Source organism: Apium graveolens, chromosome 9, assembly GCF_009905375.1.
Source record: "Apium graveolens cultivar Ventura chromosome 9, ASM990537v1, whole genome shotgun sequence".
Classification (NCBI taxonomy): Eukaryota; Viridiplantae; Streptophyta; class Magnoliopsida; order Apiales; family Apiaceae; genus Apium; species Apium graveolens.
The window spans coordinates 208,926,643-208,948,007 of record NC_133655.1 but is presented as its reverse complement, the minus strand read 5'-3'; the positions used below and the strand labels follow the sequence as shown (position 1 = coordinate 208,948,007).

The window sequence follows — 21,365 nt, the reverse complement described above, 5'->3', positions numbered from 1 at the left end:
TTAATTTGAGATTAATTCCTTGTAATCGATACAGTTGTTGTAACACCTTTCAAGTTTAATAATATTTTTATTTAACTTGAATTTTGTTTCACATTTTTTATTCCGCATTTAATTCGATTATTCGGTACTGTTTGTATTCAACCCCCCTTCTACAAACAAATTGGGACCTAACAATTGGTATCAGAGCCTTCTGATTAACGAACAAATCAAGATCCTAGACTTTTGTGATTTTTCAACTCCTTGAATTTTTATTTATTCAAAAATTCATAATGACTTTAAATAAAGTTGGAACCGTTAAAATTCCACAATTTGATAAAGAGAATTATATCATGTGGAAGAAGAAGATGCTATTATTTTTACAAGTTGCAAATCCCAAATATTCAAACTTGTTAAAGAAGGGTATAAAAACTCCGATGGTTATTGAACCGGAGGTAATAATAGATGGTGTGGTGACTACTGAAGCTAGAACCTATCCAAAAGAGCCTGAAGATTTTACTCCTGCTGAGAAGGAAGAAGCCTCCTTGGATGCCAGCCTTCAATTAATATTAATTGATTCCCTTGATCCCTTGATGAACAGACATGTGATGAACTGTAAAAATTCCAAACACATGTGGGAAACTATTGAGGTGATTAATGAAGGCACAGAGGAAGTTAGGGAGAACAAGTTGGAAATCCTAACCTCTGAATATGAACATTTCAAATCAAATCCAGGAGAAGGAATTACTGAAGTGTTTGAGAGGTACAATGCATTGATCAACAACCTGAATATCAATGGAAAGTATTATTCAATCAGGGAGGTCAACAAAAAGTTCCTTTTAACACTGCCAGCTCATCTAGAACATAGAATCACTGCCATTAGAGAAGCTAGAGATCTGAGTGAGATTTCTTTGGACAGGCTCTATGGAGTGTTAAAAACTTATGAGTTGGAGCAGATTCAACAGAAGGAAGTCTACGGGAAGGATAGAATGGTCAGCACATCTAATGCACTTGTAGCTGAAGGTCAACAACAACAACAATCTCAACAGTTAGAAAGAATGGTACAGTTTTCCAAGGGTGAGGAAAATGAGTTAGTAGCAGAATATGATCCTCCTACTACAAATCAATCAAGTGATGATTTTTATTCCTTGGAAGAGCTGGAGCAATTGGAAGATGAATCAATGGCCCAAATTGTCAAGAGATTCTCCCATGTCAGATTCAGGAGGAATCCCAAGCTTAAGTACAAGTCCAACTACAACAAATTCCAGAAAGGTGGATCTTAATCCTCTAACACCAGCAGTGGTGGGTACAAAACAGGGATGGTTGATCGAAGCACCATTAGATGCTATAACTGCAATGAGTTGGGACACTTTGCCACAGAATGTAGGAAGCCAAAGCAAGTAAGAAAGTACTCTGAAAGGGCTTATCTGGCAAAGGGAAGAAGCTGGGATGATACTGACAGTGAAGATGAAGATGAAGGAAATCTTGCTCTTATGGCTATTGATGGAAAAGCTTCATCATCAAGAATAGAGGTAAAACTTTCTGATGCTGAAATGGTTTATCATCTAAGAGGTAACTTAGATTGTGCACGTCGTGATAATGAACTGTTAAGTTTACAGATCACAGACCTTGAGAAAGAGGTCAATGAATTAAGACTTGTGCACATTAATCAAGACAAATTAAAAGAACAGGTATCTTTTCTAGAGAATAGAGTTGACTGTTATAGAAAACTCGAAACTATTCTCAAAGACAAGATCACCGGTCTTGAGACTAAGGTTAGAGCCTACTTCAATTCTTGTTCGAAGGCTAAAGAGTTCTACAGTAAGCAAGCTGTTAATCAAACATCTGGAATAGGTTATGATTACAATGCTGCTATTGGAGAATTAGGCATAAACTCCCCTCCTCATGTCTGTGCTAAAGGGAGGGAAGTACCACATGTGCTTAAGGGTGTTGATGAACCCCTCTATAAAGCATCAATTGCTGAACCATTTGATGCGACCTCTTCTGTTATTCAAGAAGAAATACGTGCTGAGGATCATGCTTATGAGAAGATCGTTTCCAAGTCAAGTGAGTCGAAAGTTCCAGTCAAAGTTGTGAAAGCAACTGAGACTAACTCAGACACACATGAGTTGGATAACAATAATGCCATGTCTACCATGCATAAATTGCCTGCTGTTAATCACTCTCATAAAGCATATGGTGTTGCTAATTGTATGTCTTGTGCTTTTAATATGATGTATACTTATTTTAATGGTAAGCATGTGTCTAATGATAAGACTACTCCTCGTCAGCATGTGAATAACAAGAAGCATGATAGGTCTAAGACTGCTAGTCCTTCTAAGGCTAGAAAGGAGACATTTGTGCCTAAGCTTAAACAGAAATTTATTAAGGCTGTTTACAAGGTCAAATGTTCAGTCATTGAGGATGTTGAGACCATTAAAATTAAAAATGTTGTTTTGTCTGACAAAGGACAGTTCTACAAGTATGCCGGGCCCAACCAAGTTTGGGTTCCGAAGAAGGTCTAATCCATTTGAAGTGCAGGGCAGTATACAGGTGTAACCGGTAGTGTGGATTCTTGACAAGTGGATCAGCAAGACATATGACCGGAGATAGAGCCCTGCTATCAAATGTGGTTGAGAAAGCTGGCCCCCTGGTTACCTTTGGAGATAACAGCAAAGGTTTATCTGAGGGATATGGCTGTTTACAAGCTGGGAATGTTATCATTGTAATTTTGTATATTGTGCTAGGTTATTATCAGGAAGCAGTATCTAACATATAGCACCAGTGACGAGACTTGAGAATATTACGACATATCAGACACCTGCTGCACATTACACTTGGAATTGTACTCTAGTAAGATGTGTACAAGTGTACTCCTGGTTGGTAAGTCAAAAGAGGAAGTCAATGCACCACAGTTCATGGACTTTGCAGCTGCAGATCTATTGGACTATGCAATTTCTTCTTCACAATCTCACTTCAGGTTGGTATGAACTAGTATACTGCTCAAGCAATCGTCAAGGACATGGTATGGCACTCTAACAGAAGTTATAATTTTATATGAATAAGTAGAGTCGTCATATTAATAACTATCTTATCACTAAGCACAATCATATTGTTTTATATGTGCAGTGGTATATTGATTATGCAACATAACAATTAGTATCTAAAGTACTTGACAAGTATCGGTCAATGATATCTTGTTAACATTATGTTGCAGATATTTGTAAGCTTTTGACATGAATGAGAATTACTTAGACTTTACCCTAAGTGATCAATGTTTTATCAAAAACTCATTCATATTGAAAAACAAAATCAAACTTCTTTCTACATTAGTGATTTCTTATTTCATGTAAAATCTTTTGAAATCACTATTGTAAATCATTTTCTCTCTATTACCATATATTCTGTGTTACAGGTTTAGTCTCCAATGACTTTCTTTCATTGACAGTCATGAGGTTGAAAACCCACAACGTCTATCCCAGACTGTAAAGACAAACACAAAAACAGAACCAACCAACACTCTCTTACCACTAAATGTAGTATGAATGAGTGTGAGGGAGATAGTGCCTAGTGCACCACATAAGGAAGGTTCTGTAGTCAACCCAGTAGCTCTGTCTCATACATAGATGAGTAGTATTTAAACCGAGACAATTGCTAGCCCCCAGACATCTTCTCAAAAAGATGTAATGGCTGAAAAGGCACAAAAACAGTTACTAGATTCATTCTCTCAACAGGGTGAGTCTATTGAATTTTGCCTGTCGGCCAAGGTATCCGATGTAGTGTCACCACTTCAAACATAATCAATTCTTGATGCACAAGGAGAGATTACACACACAAAGGATGAGTTGACAGAAACAAGAGTTTCGACCATTTTAAGGTCAGATTCGATTGTTCAAGGTTCGTTAATGGACCAATTGCCTTTACAGGTGTTAGGAGAGGATACTGATCCAAAAGCCATATGTCAGTGGTCAGTGTCTACCTCCCCAGGCTTAAATCCCCTGGATGCATCTGCGGATAGTGGATCTGACATAGGTGGAGATCGATAACTTGTTGACAATGATTCAGATATTACCTGATGAGTCACAAGGAAGTGTCTTCACAGACATTAGAAGGGAACTTTGATCTTTATGCTAAATTCTTTGGATCATTGTTTACCTTCCCAGAATTCAAATCTGGAACCCTAAAAGGGAAACTAGCAACTTGTAAATTATGACTCAGATTCATCTGACGAGTTTAACAAGGATGGGGATTTGTGAACTCCCATTGCACCACCTGTGACCTCCTTAAGGATGGCTAAGGTGATTTTCCTTGCAGGTACAGCTGGATTATGGAGCTATGAGAGAAGAGTGATACACTTGTGAGAATGAGTGTAAACACGAGTGGAGAGAAGAGTGAAACACATGTGAGGTACACTAAAACACAATCGCACACTCACAGTGAGGAAGAAAGAGAAACTACTTGTTATTTCTTTTCCAACCAAGTGAAATATGAGAACTCCTTCAGACGACGGCATACATTCCTTCTTTAAGGGGGAGATAAAAGCTTAAGTAATAGTTTGGAGGATTCCTCAACTAAGGGGGAGAAATAGCAGGGAGGAAGAAAAAGATCCTAAAAATGTACACTACACCACACCATTGTTGTTTGTAACTACGGATCCTATTGTACGGGAGAGGTGGTAAACACAAGGTGATTTCCTAGTAAGGGAAGTAGCTGTTAGGGGAGTACCATTGGTTTTTATCTGCGGATCCTATGGTATGGGAGAGGTGGTAAAACGAAGGTGATCTTCTTTAATCAGTTGATTCTCATAGGGGGAGAAGCAAGAGATGTGGTTGTACAAATGAAGATGGAACTACTTGAAGATATGTTCAGTCTAGAGGAACATCTACTTGGAATCTGGAAAATGTTAAATCTCATCCAGAACTTTTCTGCTATTTACTTTGTATGTATGTTTATATCTTTTTCTTATTTGTTAGTTGAGTTATCCTCTAGGTATTTGTGTGTTATTGTCTAACAAACAAATAGGGGGAGATTGTAAGTCATATGTCATAGTCTATTTGTATATTCGAGGATTCAACTCAACTCAAATAAGAATGTAATAAGTAAATAGTGGATCGACCGTCAGAGAGATCTCGCAAAGTAATATCTGTCAAAGGATTCAGAAACAAGGTTCATCTACAGACTTGAGGAGTTAATTCACTGGAAGAAGTTCAAGAAGTTGATCATGCCTCAGTGATATAAATCAAGATCGTGGATTTAATCAAGTGACAGAGATCTTGTCAGAGTATCATTAATAACAAGGATTTAATCTGAAGAAAATCAAAGTGTCAAAGTCAAGACATGAAGAAACGTCACGGAAGTTAGTCACTCATGAACCAGACAGTACATCGAGTGTCAACGTTGAAGTGGTGGAATTGATTCATAATTTTCAGTGATTTTCAGAAGATCTGCAGAAGGATGGGTGTTGTTGAAGACTAGAATTAATTCTCTATTAATTAATTAAGTCATCTAATTTAATTAAGAAAATAAATTATATCTGTGAAGAATAATTTATTTATTAATTAAATTAATTGATTAATTAATTCTGAATTAATTTTAGGAATTTTCAGAATTTAAATTGGATTAAAATCTGCATTAAATCAACAAGACAATTGAAAATGAACTAGCATGACAATCAGGATTGTCATACCGATTGTCATGCTAGGCCATTTTCAATAGTCTCACCGAAAGTTACACTAGGAGGAGGATTGTCTTGCTAGTTCATTCTGATTGTCATGCTAGTTCATTCTGATTGTCATGCTAGTTCATTCTGATTGTCATGCTAGTTCATTCAGATTGTCTTGCTAGTTCAATCCATTGTCCTACCGATTGTCTTGCTGAGCTCAGGATTGTCTTGCCAGTTCAATTCTATTCTGTTGATTAAAAAGAAGCAGACAAGCAGCAGTTCAAAAATCCAACACAGAACACAAAACAAGAACACAGAAAGCAAAAGCAGCCGCCTCTGAAACATTCCATTTTTCATCTGCTTAATTCAAGATCACATTTCTAGTTTGTAAAGTTAAATCCAAACCACTAGAATTATTTATCTTGTTCTTGTGTAACAATCTAGCGGATCAAAATCCCTAGAACTTAATCTCAAATTGCGTTTAGCATTTGAATCTTTTTATTACAAAAATAGAAAAAGTTCATGTCGAATTTATTCTAGATTTGTGATAATTAATTTGAGATTAATTCCTTGTAATCGATACAGTTGTTGTAACACCTTTCAAGTTTAATAATATTTTTATTTAACTTGAATTTTGTTTCACATTTTTTATTCCGCATTTAATTCGATTATTTGGTACTGTTTGTATTCAACCCCCCTTCTACAAACAAATTGGGACCTAACAAGGATCATAAGTTAAAGTCCCGAAGGACCAATAGTTTACAATCAATAAAGTCTGAATAAATAAGTTCTGAAAATATGGCCACAAGAGGCAACTAAGTCCATGCAAGGCCACACAAATCACTTGTCAGAAGAATCCTCCCCTTCACCATCCGAGCACTCCTCAGAAGAAGAACAGTTACTCCCTGGAATAGGTGTTAGTCGCTAAACACATGCTAATAATACACGCAAGTATACGAGTTCTCAAGTAGTATAGAATCTTTTCTAGTTCGTTCCCACAGAGACTGTATTGGTAAACTAATTAATTCACGCACATAAGCAATAATGTATGGTTATTATTCAATGCTAAGACGATAACAAATTGAGGTTGTTTATAAGTAAGAATTAACTACTAATTATAACTATGAGATTAATATTGACTGAATTAATATATATGACAAACATGGGATTCCAACTTCATTCAATAGCCTTATTGTCCTTAACCTTAGAATACAATGGTGATGACACTAACCAGACAACACGAAACTGATAAACGCCAACTTTCGTTGCACGAGTACCATACTACCAGACATCCACAAAAGAGATAGAAGCTTAATAGACACCAATTATATTGAGACCCTATATGTCTATAGAATTTGACAACATAACGGTTTAAGCACGAGTTATCTATCTTGATTACACAGGGCAAGTAAGATGGTTAAAATTACATACGAATCATGCATAACGAATACATGAACCTATGCTAGCATGGTAAGTTCTAAATCCTTAAATTCACTTTCGCTTCATTAAGAATTACCACACTAACTTACAAGTTCGCGACGCTCATAACGATTACGCACAACCAATACTAGGATATCATACAATCACCACATACTAAGGCATCGAAACAATTTAACTAAAGAAATCCATAAATAAATCTGTAGAACGCCACGATAACGATTAGCCCATAATCGGACTCATCCTCAACATGGGTTCCGATGAAAACATGATATAACAAACGTAGTCTTTATAACGAATAAATAACAGAGTATAACACAAGAGTATAGGTTCAACAAAATAAGAAATGAGCATCCAAAATTACAACTCAAAACAAAGATTCACAAGAATAAACTAGATCGTCTTAGCCTTTGTTGATTCGTGCTATAGGTCTCTTGCTGTCTTCTCCTTAGCTCTGAAGTGTCTCTTCTCTTCTTTATTAAAAATGACCTAGAGTTGTTTATATAGTAGCCTTGATCAGCATAGAACCCCAGAAAATCAGTCTTCTATTCAAAACAGGAATTTTGCATCCCGACCTGGCAGGGCCGCGCCCTTGATCAGCGCGGGCGCGCTGGCTCTCTGAAGTTCTGACGCGGCCGCGCACTTGATCAGCGCGGGCGCGCCGGGCTTCTGTGTGACAACCCGGGTCAAATCTTGAGTCTTTTTTCGAAAACCGGGTTAAGTCAAAAGATCATGATTTGTTGGTGCACATAGTAGTAGTACTTTGCCTTATAAACTGAATAGAAGTCCCAAATCTCCTCGATGTGGGACTGGGGTGTTACAAACTCCCTCACTTAAACTCCTGACATCCTCGTTAGGCCCGAACAGACAGCCCATAGGACCAAGATCGTACCTCTCTAGCCATTGTGGGATAATACCGGCTGGCTTCGTGTCCCCACCTCTGGACCTCTTGCCATTGTGGGATAATACCACCAGCCTTCGTGTCCCCACCTCCGGCAACTTGACGCATCAAGCTTTCGAGAGTCGGCTCTGATACCATATGTGACAACCCGGGTCAAATCCCGAGTCTTTTTTTGAAAACCAGGTCAAGTCCTGATTACGAGTCTGAAATAAGCCGAAGCATACTGTCCCAAGTGCAACCAACTTGGTTACAACAAGCCCACCACAGGCCCCCAAAAGATCATGATTTGTTGATGCACATAGTAGTAGTACTTTGCCTTATAAACTGAACAGAAGTCCCAAATCTCCTCGATGTGGGACTGGGGTGTTACATTATGCCAAAAATTATTTCTTTTCTTTTTCCTTTTCTTGTAACCTCGAGCCGGACTTTGCGAGCTTTTATTCCAACACCACCTAGACACTATATTAGCACCAAAATAATGCTAATTCACCTGATTCACATATTAATGCCTGAAATGCAAAAACACTAGAAAACACGTTAAAACACTTAACAACTTGAGTACAAATACATCAATTCAAAGCTTATTAGAGCATTATAAAGTGTCATAAATGCCACTCAATATACCCCCCAAACTTGAATCGATGCTTGTCCTCAAGCATAAACAGACACAAAGAGCAAGAAATAAAAATGCATAAATGCAACTAATATGAATGTAACAATCCCCATAGAATAACTAAACCAATCAACAAGCAACATCTCAGAAAATGCAATTATTCGCATAAAGAGCAATCAAATCTCACAAATCAACCTACAAACCAGAGACGTGCGTGTGTGCAAATGCTTACAGATATACTATCGCAACTAGATCGACAATCATGACTCACTACTTATCAAAACAATCGCAAGCTTATAAATAGAATAAAAGTTAGACTCAAAATAACTTATAACACTTCCATTCTCATATCGAAGCTTAACATGGATTCATGCTTTTATTCACAATAAAATAACACAAGTATGCTTATTTGTTCGTGCAACGAGTGAGGTTCATAAAAGACTTATACAATAGTACCCATGTAGTGAGCGTTAGGTTAGTGGATCCCAAACTATAAAAGCCTTAGGTCACTAGGCACAATGTCCCCTAAGAACTTAATAACTCGTGTACTAAAGAGCCCACTCGTGATCAATTATACATAACACTTATTCTTTTTTTTCTTTTTTTTTTCTTTTTTTTTTCTTTTTTTTTCTTTTTAATGAATTTCTGAACGAGTGCGTTTCGCTCCATCTCGCTCAACCCTAGAATACTCATAAAAATATGAGTCGGCTACTAGCCATTTGACACCTAGCCACACAACTAGCAATGAAATCCAATTTTCTCCAATTTTTAAATATCCATGTATTTTATTATTAAGAGAATATCCTAAATTCTAAGTATAAGCAAGCGATTAAACCTCGACAAACAAACAAACCATGACCATGATCTAGCACTCGAGCGACCTATAAGACTTAGTGAAATACAAGTGTCTCTAGCATGCAAATCAATCCAATAAGACTCCTCATCACTAAATATGACATCACTACACTAGCATCAATATCACTAATCAATCGGAAAAATTATCTAAGGGATTATGTCATAATGCAAATGCATGAAACTACATGAACAAAATATCATAAAACTACCAAAAATAATAAAATAAAATAAAAACTACATAAAAAATATGCAAACTATATGAACTAAAATATCATGAACATGCAACTATATGAGACTCACACACAAACATATTCCTTCAACTATTACCCCCAAACTTAAAATATTCACTGTCCTCACTGAAGGTAATAGTAAGGAATCAGGCATACCTACTGCGAATCAGAATCCTCACCCTCAACGGGTGGAGTGTCAGGCATGTCCGGAGGCGGATACATAGAATCCTCACCAAATAATGGCCACTAGATGTCAACACCAGTGGCTCTGAAAGCTGTCCCAAGTGCCTGTGTGAGATCATGTGCAAACCGACTATGGATGTCGTGTATCGCATTCATCCTCCTCACGAGATGCCTATACAGCATCGAATTCAAACCTGCTCCCATCTCTGCTCCAGCTACCTCCTGCTACTGCTGCTGCTGTGATGAACCAGCCTCCTCTCCATACTGAGCTCTCCAAGCTGCTCGACGGGCATGCTGAGAACCTCCCTACCGTAGCTGCTTCCATAGGCACACCACCTGGCAGATAATCATATGAATACCCAAGCCCCTTAGGATCGGGCTTCCCTTCATACCACTCATGCATGCTCTGCAGCGTAGAACTGTTAATAGGAGCACCGGAAAGCTGCAGCTGCTCATGTACTAGCCAATGAACACCAACCTCCATGCACAACTTCGTCACAACGGACGTATATAGAATAGCACCTGTAATACCTCCTCTCAAAAATCTCAAAATCCCCTGATATATCACCATCCCCAAATCAATATAATCACCCTGAAGAATACCCCATATCAGATGAGCACGCTCCACAATAATCTCATGCACATGCGAAGATGGCATGATATTAGCACAAATAAACGAGTTCCAAGCCCGTGCAAACCTGTTCATGCATGAAGCAGGGAATGTGGAGTAATCAGTAGTGTCCCTCTTGAACTTCTAATGAGTATCAGGCACATAGAGAGTAGCAACGATGAGATCCAAATCAAAGTCCTCTGGAGTCTTATCGTTCCAAGTAACCTTACCCATCTTCCTCACGGGCTGCTCAATCACCGTCCTGATAGCTTCAGTACTATACTCTACAGTTCTCCCTCTCACCACCGTGAAATCATTCTTCTCCGCCTTGGCGTTCGCATAGAACTCCCGCACAACACTCATGGGCACAGCAGCGGGAGCCTCACAGAAAGGTACCCAGCCCATCTCGAGAATCATCTCTAACAGCTTACCATCCTTCCCTGATGGCAGAAAACCTCTCTCTTTAGCAATAGGCTTCGAGAGAAGCCTTGTGTACTCCTCCTCAGCCTCAGCAGTAGAATCGGAGATGCTGCTTCCAACTTGTGTTCTTTGTCTCTTGGGTGCCATCGGGATTGCAGAAGAGAGAATAAAAGCTTAAGCGTTTAGAAAGAATTTTTATTTGAGAGTTTGTGATGTGGTGGAGAAGTTGTGTATAAGTGTATGTATTTATAGGTGGGGAGGTGTGAACTCTATAAGGAATAGAAGTGGGAATTGATTGTGGGAATCGTGGGAATAATGGAATTGATTAGGTGAGGGAATTATGGGATGTGGATGAGTAAAAATCGGATTGAAATTGATTTTGGAGTAAAAGTCCCGATTTTAACTTATAAAACCGCTGAAATAAATTTTTTTTGAACAGGACCCGGCGCGGGCATGTGCTAGGACAACACGGGCGCGCTAGGACAGCGCGGGCGTGCTAGGACAGCGCGGGCGTGCTTGGTACTAGAAAAACGGCGCGGCCGCGCGTTTGGTCAGCGCGGGCACGCCCAGCTTCTGTAGTTGGCCCTGAATTTTTTTCTTTTTCTGATTTTTTTTCTCCTTTCTTCTTGCTTCTTCTCCCTACTAATGTACAACAAGCTTGGGTTGCTTGGTTTTGATTATGAAGGGCCCTGACCATCTTGACTTCAATTTTCCAGGAAAAAGACGGAGACGAGAGTTGAACAAAAGAACTTGTTGTCCCGGCACAAATGATTTGAGCACTAGACCCCTATCGTGCCACCTCTTGACTTTATCCTTGTACATTTTGTTGTTCTCATAAGCTTGAAGTCGAAATTCGCCGAGTTCATTCAATTGAAGCATCCTCTTCTTTCCAGCCGCATCCAAGTCAAGATTCAATTTCTTCAAAGCCCAATATGCTTTATGCTCGAGCTCCACAGGCAAATGACACCCCTTACCATAAACCAACTGAAACGGCGACATTTTCAATGGAGTCTTATATACTGTTTTATACGCTCAAACAGCTTTATCAAGCTTCAAAGACCAATCTTTCCTCGGTGGACATACCACTTTTTCTAAAATACACTTGATCTCTCTATTAGATACCTCAGCTTGACCATTTGTCTGAGGATGATAAGCCGTAGCAATGCGATGATTCATATTATACCTTTTCATCATAGCAGTGAACTTGCGATTGCAAAAATGCGACCCCTCATCACTGATTATGACTCTTGGAGTTCCAAACCTTGTGAATATCTGCTTGTAAAGAAAATTAAGCACTACTTTCGCATCGTTCATTGGCAACGCCTTAATTTCAACCCATTTTGACACGTAATCAATCGCAAACAAGATATACTGATTGTTACAAGATAAGACAAATGGCCCCATGAAGTGAATTCCCCAAACATCGAAGACCTCAACCTCGAGAAGCACATTAAAAGGCATCTCATCCCTTTTGGACATATTACCCACACATTGACATCGATCACATTTCAAAATAAACTGATGAGCATCTTTAAACAAGGTTGGCCAAAAGAAACCTGCTTGAAGAACAAGAGCTGCTGTCTTTTCTCCACCATAATGTCCTCCATAAGCCGTTGAGTGGAAATCTCGCAAGATCCCCCCCCCCCGTTTCGCTATAAGGAATACATCTCCTAATGATTTGGCCAGCTCATTGGCGAAAAAGAAACGGCTCATCCCACATACACCACTTTACTTCATACAGAAACTTCTTCCTTTGAGCATAAGATAAGTCGGGAGGCATGATATTACTCACAAGGTAGTTCATAATGTCTGTAAACCACGGTTCTTCTTCTTGCACTCCAAACAGTTGCTCGTCGGGAAAAGATTCATTTATCAATGTCTTATCCAATGAAGTAGCATTAGGATTCTCTAAACACGAGAGATGATCATCGACTTGATTTTCCGTTCCCTTTATGTCCTTGATCTCTAGTTCAAATTCTTGAAGTAAAAGAACCCATCTAATCAATCTAGGCTTTGAGTCCTTCTTTGAGACGAGATATCGAATTGCCGCGTGATCAGTGAAAACTGTCACCTTAGTCCCAAGTAGATAAGAACGAAATTTCTCAAAACCATAGACAATAGCCAAAAGTTCTTTCTCCATAGTAGTATAATTCAGTTGAGCACCATTTAGGGTCTTTGTGGCGCCCTCCAAACCCGGGTCAGAAGTTTGGGGTCCACACACACACCTTAATTATAACCTGCTTATAACAATAATAAAGATAATAATAATTATATGCAGTGACCCTACTTATCCACCACCACGGACCGCGACAGGTTAAAGTATGCACACAAGCCAACACACTAATATATTACAAACCGTTCAAATCCCAACTATTTCAACTCACACTGAGTATCAAACATTATTACAAACTTTTACAAACATAAATTATCCCAAAAGAAGTCTACTAGTTCAGCTTTCTCAACCTGAACCCCTAGCTCTCGCGCTGGACTGGGGATCCTCTTTACCAACTGGTTCCTTTTTAACTGGAAAGAATATAAACAACATCGCACAAATGAGCTAACTAGCTCAGCAAGTCACAATAACAAAACTGAGAATAATGATCATCAGGTGAATATATTTATGATATCAAGTGAACAATGGATTATGATTTAGAATTGGATAATATACTTTTAATTTAAAAACCAAGGTTAGGCTGCTGATCAGTCACGCACTAACCCCGAGCAAGGCACACAGCATTGCTCTAACTATTGGATCCAAGGCACACATTCGCCTAACTTGACCATTATATGGTCTGACCACGAATCTGGTCCACAATTTTATAAAAAAAAACAATCCAATTCTAACATAATAACATAATATGCAATAATAAACAATAACCAGAATCATTAACAACAATGACTGTTTAACAATGAAAGGGTTTCAATCTTTGTAAGGATCAAAAAAATAGTTTACAAGCTTGAATGCTGGGATCTGAAAGAATTGGATAACAAAAGAATCAATATTTCAGGGTTTCAAAGATTTGAGCTCTCAAAGCATAGGATACAATGGTTGAATGTATAAGTAATTCAGTTCAGTGTTTGGGATTTTGTTTGCATGTATTTATGGAATAGTATCGTATACTTGAGGTTCAAGTTTGGGTTTATAATAATCAATGGCTTAGAAAGAATATGGTTCATATCTCAAGAACAATAACTGAAATCAGGGTTTAGGTTTCTGTGCTTCAAAGCACTTGCAATGTCAACAAGACTATCAAGAATTTCAATATCTCGAGAAAGTTCAGAACACTTGCCTGGAATTAGCTTACTACTCTGTACTCGCTTCCAATCACAATCGGCTTACTCCTCAACTATCTGTTTCCCTTTTCTATGCCTTGCCTCTTCTGCTCACATATCATAAGCATCTATCAATCATCAACTCACAAGATTCTATTCAACGCACTCTTTTATCTACCCTTCGTTTTACCCAAATCCGATTAACGGATTGAAATCTACGCAATAACGAAGTATACACCGCCTATATAGACCGATAGTCAAACCACATGTCACATATAACACATAATACATCACGTAATCAAGGACATATCATTTATAAAGAAGTCTTAGGTCATAAATGTGCTTTCGGGTATTTAAAATAATTTTTAAAACATTTTTCGGAATTAAAACGGGTCGTTGGATCAAATTTCAAGTTAATAAACAGGGTTCGGCTGACCAATTCTGGCTCCGAAACAATTTTAGAATAATTATCGAGCCTTGAAAATAATTTAGAATAATATTTTAAAGCTCTAAACTATTTTTCAGAATTTTTAAATCATTTTTAATAATTAAATCTAATTAAATAATTAATTAAAAATCAATTAATAATTAATTAAATCAATTAATCAATTAAGTTTTGAATTAATTGACTAATTAATCAATTAAAAATTAACTGAAATTAATTAAATAATTAATTCAGATTTATTTGTGAATTAAAAATAATTTTCGGAATTAAAATAATAATTTTTAGAATTTTCAGAAATTAAAAACGAATTTTTATAATAAAAATAAATGGGAAATATGATTTTTAAACATTTTTAAAACAGGAATCCTATTTTTGCAAAGTCTGAAAACTACAGGGACCAAACTGCATCGTCCCCAAAACTTCAGGGACCAAACTGCAATTTTTACAGTCCAGTCGCCGGAAAACACAGGGGTGACCGGAGAACACGATTCCGGCCTCCTCACCTTGCCACAAGCTCCAGATCACTTCTACACAACACCAGGAACACAACCATGCAATCAAAACAACCTAACAATCCCTGATTTGGCCGGAATTTGGCCGTGAAATTTCCCAGTTTCCGGCGAACATCGGAAAACTTCAAAACACAACTCCCTTCTCTACAGACTTCGTTGGTTCATGAAACTTATACGACTGGATTGCTAATTTCACAGAGAACACAATCCACTATATCACAACATCAATCTATCACAGAATAAGAAACCCCCAAATTTCAATTAAGAACATTCATACGGGTTATAAACCCTAATTTTAAAATTCGAAAATCAAACTCAAATTTGAACATGTTATTGAACTCCAAATCAGACGTATGACATATGAAAATCATTAGGAAAACAAGCTCTACAACATACAATCATCAAATCATACAAACAATCATCCGAACAAAAATTCATATTTTTAATAAAATAAATTCGAAAATAATTAAATTTTTAGAAATTCAACCTTTGATTCTGCAGGTGTATGGATTACAGATTCTGATAGAGCTTCTCAAGACCTTCAAATCCAGTACTCGAGCTTTTCAAACAAAGATCACTAACACCTTCAAAAGTTGGTTTGATTCTCAGAAAGGTTTATGAATATATGATTTTTCTCTGTAAAATTATATATTTATCTGTCTGCAAATGATTTTGATACGAAATAAAATACGGTAAAAGGCTATTTATAATTACGGAAAATTAGTATCCCGTTGGATCATTCCGGATATAAAATGGTACGTTTATTTATAAAAACTGATCCAAACGGTATCGGTTTTCGGGATAGTTATCCCAATCAGTACAATTTATACTGCGGTCTTGGTCTCAGCACCCAGTTACACGTACTACGAAGTGATAATTGGGATAGTTTAATAAAAAGCTCCCGTTTATCGAAAATACGGGTTTTATTAATTTACCGAAACGAATATTGTATCGAAAATGTTGTGCCGGGACCCGCGCAGGACAAACCGTACGCCGGATCGAAAAAGTCGAAACATGGAAAATGCTCGGAATATTACAATTAGGTTAGAAAGGAGTTCTCGATAGAGTTTTGGGTTCCAAAAACGTAACAACGGTTGACGTCGGTTGGTTCCCGTTTTTATAAAATAGATTTTAATTACCCGGAAAAAGATTTTAAAAATTTCATATGATTCTTATAAATCTATAATCAACACAAAAATAATTAGGAAGATATAACAATTATCTATATTTTATTTGGGACATATAAAAATAAAATACTCAATTAATATTATTTTTGAATATTCAAGTACATATATCACTTAACAATTAACTCACAGAATAGATACTGAACACACATATTAATTATTTAATAGTAAAAATAATTACACGTTATATCCCGGATATTACAGTCTTACTAGCATAGTAGACCACATGAAATATGTTGTTCTTCCTCTGCAAGAACTGCTCCAACTGCGTAGTCACTTACATCGCGCATCATCTCAAAAGGTTCATTCCAATCAGGTGTAGTTATAACTGGTGCCGTGATTAAACTCTTGTTCAATGTCTCAAAAGATGCAAGGCACTCGTCATCAAATTTGAAAGGAACATCTTTCTTTAACAGACTACACAATGGCTTTGAAATTTTTGAGAAGTCTTTGATGAAACGCCTGTAGAAACCTGCATGTCCAAGAAAACTGTGAATTCCCTTAACAGAAATGGGTGGAGGGAGATTCTCAATGACCCCCATCTTGGCCTTATCCACCTCAAGACCCTTACTAAAAACTTCGTGCCCGAGAATAATGCCCTGACGCACCATAAAGTGACATTTCTCCCAATTGAGAACCAAATTGGTCTCAACATACCTCTTGAGAACATGTCCAAGATTTTGCAAGCATTCATCAAAAGAATCGCCAAAGACTGAGAAGTCGTCCATGAACACCTCCACATTCTGGCCAATCATGTCAGAAAAGATGGCCATCATACATCTCTGAATGTGGCTGGTGCACCACACAGACCAAAAGAAACTCGTCTGAAGGCGAAAGTACCAAATGGACAAGTGAAGATAATTTTCTCCTGATCTTCTGGAGCGATACAAATCTGATTGTAACCTGAATAACCATCCAGAAGGTAATAGTACTCATGATCGGCCAACCTGTCAAGCATCTGATCAATGAAGAGCAAAGGGAAGTGATCCTTTCTAGTGACTTTGTTCAGCTTCCTGTAGTACATGCAAACTCTCCACCCCGTGACTGTTCTAGTAGGAATAAGCTCATTCTTCTCATTTGCTATCACGGTAATACCACCTTTCTTTGGCACACATTGAACCGGGCTTACCCATGAACTATCAGATATAGGGTAGATGATCCCTGCATCTAGCCACTTAAGAATTTCCTTCTTCACTACTTCCTTCATGATTGGATTAAGTCTTCTTTGCTGCTCGACCGTAGGCTTGCTACCTTTATCTAGAAGAATTTTATGCATGCAGTACGAAGGGCTGATTCCCTTGATATCTGCTATAGTCCAACCAATTGCCGATTTGAACTCTCTCAAAATCCTCAAAAGTTTTTCCTCATCACTACCTGAAAGGTCAGATGCAATAATAACATGCAGAGTAGATGCATCACCTAAAAACGCATACCTCAAATGCTCAGGTAAAGGCTTAAGCTCAAGAGTAGGAGCTTCCTCAATAGATGGCTTGAGGCATTTAGGAGCTTTGTTCAATTTCTCCATTCCAAGAGATTCAAAAGGCATATCTATCTTCCTTTTCCAGGGAGAATCATTTAAATATTGCAATTATTCTTCACCTTCATCATTTTCACTATCTGAATTCCCCAACAAGGATTTCTCTAAGGCATTAGACCTTAGCAATTGATCAAGTTCCGATATGACCACCGAATCGACCAACTCCACTTTTAAGCATTCCTCATTATTAGTAAGGAATTTCATAGCATTGAACACATTAAAAGTAACATCCTGATCCAAAACTCGCATTGTAAGCTCACCCTTCTACACATCGATCAAGATTCGACTAGTCGCCAAGAAAGGTCTCCCCAAGATTATGGGAATCTTCTTGTCCTCCTCGAAATCAAGAATGACGAAATCGGCAGGGAAGATAAGTTTATCAACCTTGACCAAGACATCCTCCATAATACCTCATGGATATGTAATAGAACGGTCGGCCAACTGCAAGGTCATATAAGTTGGTTTGGGATCAAGTAAGTCCAACTGTTTGAAGATTGACAAAGGCATCATATTGATGCTCGCTCCCAAGTAACATAAGAATCTATAAAAAGATACTTTTCCAATAGTACATGGAATAGTGAAGCTTCCAGGGTCCTTAAGTTTTAGAGGTAATTTATGTTGCAGTACAACACTGCATTCCTCTGTAAGAGCGACAGTCTCTAAATCATCTAGCTTCACTTTCCGAGAGAGAATTCCTTTCATAAACTTTGCATAACTAGGCATCTGCTCAAGAGTCTCAGCGAAAGGTATGTTGATATGAAGTTTCTTGAACACCTCCAGAAACTTCTCAAATTGCTTATCCAGCTTTTTCTTTTATAGTCGCTTAGGAAAAGGCAGTGGAGGATAGATCTGTTTCTCCCCTGTATTACCCTCAGGCGGAGTGTGCTCAACAGTAGTCTTCCTTGGTTCCACTTCTTCATCCTGCTGCTCTACTTCTTTCTCAGCCCCAACTTCTTCAATCAACTCTTGAGTTTGTTCGGGATTCGTAACCTTTCCATACCTTAAAGTGATTGCCTTTACCTGCTCCTTAGCTTCCCTCTTTCCAGGCACTTCAGTGTCACCAGGTAGTGTACCAGGCTGACGATTTAATAAGGCATTGGAAATTTGCCCAATTTAATTTTCCAAGGTCTTGATAGAAACAACTTGACTCTTGCACATAAGCTTCAACTCCTCTAATTCAGATTTTTCATTGGCTTGTTGAAGCTGGAGTTGCTGTCTAGGTGCATATTGTGGGTACTGAAAACCAGGGGGTTGTACTGTTTAGCTGGATATTGCTAATAAGGCTGTTGAACCGCATTCTGGGTGTTGCTTCAACTGAAATTAGGATGATTGCGGTTGTTGGGATGATAGGTGGCTGGCACTGGTTGCTGCGATCGCTGGAAGTTGCTCACAAACTGAGCTGATTCACTAGAAATTGCGCACTGATCAGTCTCATGGGCACCAACACAAAGCTCGCAGACACTAGCGATTTGAATAACTCCATTATTAGCCAAAGTATCCACCTTCATCGTCAAATCCTTAAGTTGGGCAGCGATAGCAGTTGCTGCGTCCAACTCTAGAATTCCTGTGACTTTCCCTTGAGTCGGTCTCTGGGAAGGATTCTGGTACTCATTAGCAGCCATCAGTTCAATAAGTTCATAAGCTTCATCTTAGCTCTTAGCCCACAAGGCTCCTCCTGATGCTGCATCAAGCATGGGTCTAGAAGTAGCACCCAATCCATTATAGAAGCAGTTAATAATCATCCAATCAAGCATGCCATGGTGTGGGCACTTTCTTAGCATCTCCTTATATCGATCCCAAGCCTCACACAGAGATGCTCCTGTTTGCTGAGCAAACTGGGTAAGAGCATTCCTGATTGCAGCAGTCTTCACCATGGGGAAGAACTTAGTGAGAAACTTTTGCGGAAGATCCTCCCAAGTGGTGATAGACCCTGTTGGTAGAGAATGTAACCAACACTTAGCCTTGCCCCTCAGAGAGAATGGAAAGAGGTGTAGCTTGATAGCATCTTCAGTCACATCATTGAACTTGAAAGTGTCGCAGATCTCGATGAAATCCCTGATGTGCATGTTAGGATCTTCAAGAGGAGAACCCCCAAACTGAACTGAGTTATGTATCATCTGAATTGTGCTGTACTTGATCTCAAAAGTGTTAGCCCAGATGGCTGGTCTGATGATACTTGATTGAATGTGATTAATCTTAGGTTGAGAATAGTCCATCAAATCCTTCAGATTTTCTGCTTGATCTCCCATCGCTACTACAACTGGTTCTTCAACTTTCTCTTCTTCTTCTTCTACTGTCTTTTCTTCCTCGAAAACTTCCTTATGAACTACCACAACTTCTTCCTCGGCTTTATCCAGTGTTCTCTTACGAGTACGCGAACGCGTATGCATACACCCTCGCTAAAATACCTGAAATAAGACAAGAAAACAGATAAGTAACAATGTCCGAGTCAATGAACTTTAACGACCACTGATGGAAAGCACATAAACTATAAATTAACACTGCAGTCCCCGGCAGCGGCGCCAAAAACTTGTTAGTCGCTAAACACGCATTAATAATACACGCAAGTATACGAGTTCGTAAGTAGTATAGAATCTTTTCTAGTCCGTTCCCACAGAGACTGTATCGGTTAACTAATTAATTCACGCACTTAAGCAACAATGTATGGTTATTATTCAATGCTAAGACGATAACAAATTGAGGTTATTTATAACTAAGAATTAACTAATAATTATAACTACGAGATTAATATTGACTGAATTAATTTATATGACAAATATGGGATTCTAACTCCATTAAATACTTCATTCAATAGCCTTAATATCCTTAACCTTAGCATGCAATAGTGATGACACTAATCAGACAACACGAAACTGATAAATTTAAACTTTCGTTGCACGAGTACCATTCTACCAGACATCCACAAAAGAGATAGAAGCTGATTAGACACCAATTATATTGAGACCCTATATGTCTATAGAATTTGACAACATAACGGTTTAAGCACAAGTTATCTATCTTGATTACACAGGGCAAGTAAGATGGTTAAAATTACCTACGAATCATGCATAACGAATACTTGAACCTATGCTAGCATGGCAAGTTCTAAATCCCTAAATTCATTTTCGCTTCATTAAGAATTAACACACTATCTTATAAGTTTACGACGCTCATAAGACGAATACGCACAACCAATACTAGGATATCATACAATCACCACATACTAAGGCATCGAAACAATTTAACTAAAGAAATCCATAAATAAATCTGCTAGAACCCCACGATAACGATTAGCCCATAATCAGACTCATCATCAATGTGGGTTCTGATGAAAACATGATATAACAAACGTAGTCTTTATAAAGAATAAATAACAGAGTATAACACAAGAGTATAGGTTCAAAAAAACAAGAAACGGGCATCCAAAATTACAACTCAAAATAAAGATTCACAAGAATGAACTAGATCGTCTTCGCCTTTGTTGATCCATGCTATAGGTCTCTTGTCGTCTTCTCCTTAGCTTTGAA

General features: G+C 38.1%; 1 non-coding gene across 1 annotated transcript; it reads left to right on the top strand.

The window, feature by feature from the left end:
- Positions 1–19,590: 19,590 nt before the first annotated feature.
- Positions 19,591–19,697, top strand: LOC141688596 (small nucleolar RNA R71). Its single transcript, XR_012562030.1, has one exon. It is a non-coding gene; the product is annotated as a small nucleolar RNA R71 (small nucleolar RNA).
- Positions 19,698–21,365: the final 1,668 nt, after the last annotated feature.